This window comes from Capsicum annuum, unplaced genomic scaffold (assembly GCF_002878395.1).
Source record: "Capsicum annuum cultivar UCD-10X-F1 unplaced genomic scaffold, UCD10Xv1.1 ctg82981, whole genome shotgun sequence".
Classification (NCBI taxonomy): Eukaryota; Viridiplantae; Streptophyta; class Magnoliopsida; order Solanales; family Solanaceae; genus Capsicum; species Capsicum annuum.
The window spans coordinates 193986-198058 of NW_025893815.1; the positions used below are offsets into that span (position 1 = coordinate 193986).

At 36.3% G+C, this 4073-nt stretch overlaps 1 non-coding gene across 1 annotated transcript in view; it reads right to left on the minus strand.

Moving 5' to 3' along the window:
• Positions 1-3299: 3299 nt before the first annotated feature.
• Positions 3300-4073, minus strand: part of LOC107848007 — a 4006-nt gene continuing 3232 nt past the window's right edge. The window contains exons 2-3 of the transcript XR_007051803.1: positions 3459-3506; positions 3300-3378 (exon numbers count right to left, since the gene is read on the minus strand). This is a non-coding gene — a transcript (uncharacterized LOC107848007). The remainder of the gene's footprint in view (positions 3379-3458; positions 3507-4073) is intronic.

Consider the following 4073-nt stretch of genomic DNA (forward strand, 5'->3'; position numbering starts at 1 on the left):
GGCTTGGATCCCCTTTCTCAGGAGTGGGGGAACTAAAAGGAAGTATTGAGTTTTTAGTATCTCCTATTTGCTGGGAGATAGTATGAAGGACTTGATTAGTATAGTTGTTTTGTTCAACTATCCTATCGAGGTCTCTATTGATAGGGGCTGATAGAGGTCTATCATGTTTCTTCTTGAAGGGCGAAGCATTGAGGACTTCATTGGAATGAGGAATTTTTATTCCTTCGAGAGGAGGAGTAACGGATTCAATTATCTTGTTACTCTGGGTATACCATTTATTAATGATAACTTTAAGGGGTTCATTTTGGTTTTCCATTCTTCCGGTAAACTCAAACCATCGAAAGAATTCTATGTCACATCGGAGTCTCTTCATATCGGCTATCCATAGCCGACCTAACTCCTTTTGTTGTTCTTTGGAATAGGTACTGGTGTACCATTTCCTTTTTATTGCATCCTTAGGGAGGTACCAGCGGACTTCAAGAGCTTTATGGTCAGGAGTATACTCTTCATCAGATTTGATGACGAGTAGGCTGGGGTCAGTCCTAATTTTTTGATGGGATATGGTAGGGGGAGGTTCCAATCAGAGGCTGTAGGACTGCCTGGATCAGAAGGATTTTCAGGTTCTAGGGACTCATGGACCCTAGTGGATTGCTGATAATAAACTTTCGGGACAGGACCAGAGAAGTCGACTCCTCTTACTTTGCCCTTGTCATTGTTATTATCATTTCCATCACTTCCCTCCTGGGTTTTTGAGGTGGAAGCTCTGTTTGAGACAGACCTTCGAAACGAGGAGTTCCGAGGGGCGTCGAAGCCTAAAAATTTTAAATCAATCGAGCCATCAGGATGCTGAATAACCCTTTGGATTTGTGATTTTTTCGGATAGATACGAATGGGTTGGGTGATAGCATCAAAGTGCCATTCATTACTATGGATGACTTGATCCCAGACCAAAGGCTTGGGAACAAAGACATTGGTTCTGTCTTTATTTGCCTCCATGAGAGTGGTGACACCCCTAGGACTTGTGAATCTAGCTTTGGGCGCTAGAGTTGTACCCATTAGTCGATAGTATACTCTCTATATTATCGCTATTTCTCTAGTATTATCCTTACTGTTCATGTTTTTTGTTTTAACATTAAGAGTTAAAACATCCATGATATTAGGATCATTAATGTCTACTGAGAAATTAGGGTAACAATTAAAGTAAATCGGGTTGTCGGCTAGGTTACTCTGGATAACTCCTAAGAGAGAGTCGTCAAAATTTAATAGACGAGCATCTCTTAGGATAGCACAGACAGGGATGTCTAGACCCTGTCTAAAGAGTGGCTTAATGGCCACTTGAACAAGTCCAATATGCAGATAGTTAAACTGATTTTTAAATCGGTTTATGTCGAGGTCATTTAAAAGTTGAATAATTTCCAGGGAATTATTGATGGCAACAGTAGACTCAGAGGTCTTAATATTATGTTTTTTTAAAAAACTAAATTTCCCTATTTGATAAATCGTGTTTAAAGACTCTTCTGGAATACTCCAGTTTTGAAGATTATTTTCTATATTAGCAATCTGAGTTGCTTTAGAAGATAAGTTGATAGTATTTTTTGTACGAACGTTGGAATTCATATTTGAAAATACTATCTAGAGACTGACTGGGAAAGCAAAGATTTTTCACATAAGAAAGCATAAAACAGTTATCAACTATGATTCAACCTATAATAAATTATATCAATACATCTAAGGCTTATGAGATGTAATTAAGTCTTAATGGCTTTAAAACAGACTTATCTAAGTGTTATCTTAGTGACGGACTACCAACAGGGTCGTATGCTTACCTTAGCTGAGACCACACTTTCAGGCTGACCAACGTCTAAGACCGGAGATTAATCGGTTCCTTCAAACACTTTAGAGAAGAAGAATACCCCATAATTAAAGAAAATCTCATTATAAGACATGATATATTAAAATAATTTATTGTAAGTATAATCATAGATGATTAAAGGCTTTAAGTAACCTATGTGAAAATAGATTTCCCATGCTCTAGACAGATTATGCACTTAGCTGCTCATGCTGAGTACACAATCTGCCAACATGTCTCTGATACCAAAATACGGATCGGGAAAAGTTCATACCAAAATACCACAATCGGCCAACATGTCTCTGCCAACTACTATACCTTTGATGCATGAAGAAGTTCATAGAACTCATCTGCTAGACGTTTATGCTTTTTAGCTTCTTTTTCTTCTTTCTCCCTGGCCCTTTCCAGTAACTCCTTAAAGACAATCTATGCAGATGAAATATGTACATTCAATACTCAATGACACGGCAAGCCCAAATGCGTAGAACATAAAGTTTAGAAAGGAAGTATGGAATAAGATTCAGTATAATCCATGTATGTCCTCTTATTCCTTCGTTTGGAAGGCAAGGGGGATATAATGTAAGAGTATTATTACCATCTTTGGGAGTAACTCCTCACATTACCATCACAAAAGTTTTGAGATACTGAATGTAAACTAAAAGCCTTAAGATACCCAACCGTCTAAGCATAATTCTTCGACAAAATACCCCTTGCAATTCCCTCTTCCCACATACATAGATTATATGCCATGACTATAAATAACCTCCAAAATCCAAATGATATATGAAGAATATCCTCATTACAAAAATAGCAAATGATCATTGATATCATCCAGTTATGCTATTTAACCAGTTTCGTAGAGTAAAACTCTTATCCACTAACCGTAAAAACAAAAAACTACAAGGCAAATTGCTTTGAATTAAGCAACTTAAGATATGTCCGGTAGGTGAAATATTAAACACCGCCGTCCAGGAAATAAAAACTAAGGAAAATGGTACTAAAACTGAAGAATTGGAAGAAAAATCTAACACCAAATATTTGATCAATGTGGTCCTCGTCTTTATTCTTGAAGGTTTCAGGCTTACTTGCTAACCGACACATTATTCTTCTAGTAACTCCATTACAAGAAGATCCAAATTTAATGTGGGATAGGTTATGGTTGATACTAAAGGAAAATGCCACTAACCACAGTTGACTACCTACGAGTTGCCAATTTAGCAATTACAAACTAACCGACTTCTAGTGAAACATAACATGGAAGTACTACTAATGCTTTTGCACTCAATCCACTCATCTTATGCAGGACCTATCCCAAAGACAAAAAGGGGAAAAATACATAGAAATCCATTTAGTGAATGGGGTACTTCAATTTTCACAACATTCAATTCAACATGGGTCGATGAGAAACAATATACAGTGCTTAGCCATAATTAGACCTTTAAGTTGGTATCTGACATTGGTGGAGTGCTAATATACTTAGCGATTGCAACCTTAATATCATCAAGTGTCTAGGCTGATGTCAATCCAATCTGAAAGTAGAGACAGCTCATCCAAAATATTAGGTACTAAACAAAGCACAACAGAGGTTAAAATGAAGAGTGCTGATTACCTCGGCCATCCTAACTGCATCTTTAATTTGTGACTTGTCATCAAGATACTGAAGCAACATACAAGTAACACAAATTTAGAATGCTTATCAGTAACAAAAATAGGATACTAAATGGAGCCTTGTACATGCATTTTAGTAACCATAAAGTCTATAAATTACAAGCAGGGTGATGAGGATGAAATTTCTTTCATGAATACCAACATTTCTCCACTTGTTCAAAGTCATCTACAATATCACAAGACACTTGACACATAAACTTAATTGCAATGATCAGGTTAAATTGAAGGAAAAATCAAGCACCCCTATTTGGATAATAGAAAAAAAGTGAATAAATAAAAATGGATAGCATCTCTGTTAACAGCGCTTTCGTTATATTTACTTAATAAGAATCATTTATGCGCACAAATAGTAATACAAACTTTAAAGATAGAAGTTGACATCTTTATCTTACAAGGGTAAAATAAAAGATTTTCAGCATCTGAGTTTATGTATAACTCTCACCATCCCATAGCAAGAGCCTAACTTAAGAAAACATTACCAAATTCAATCATTGAATAAGAGTACGAATAGGATCATTACCATGCTAGGATACCAGGTAAACTCCCTCTTTCATCA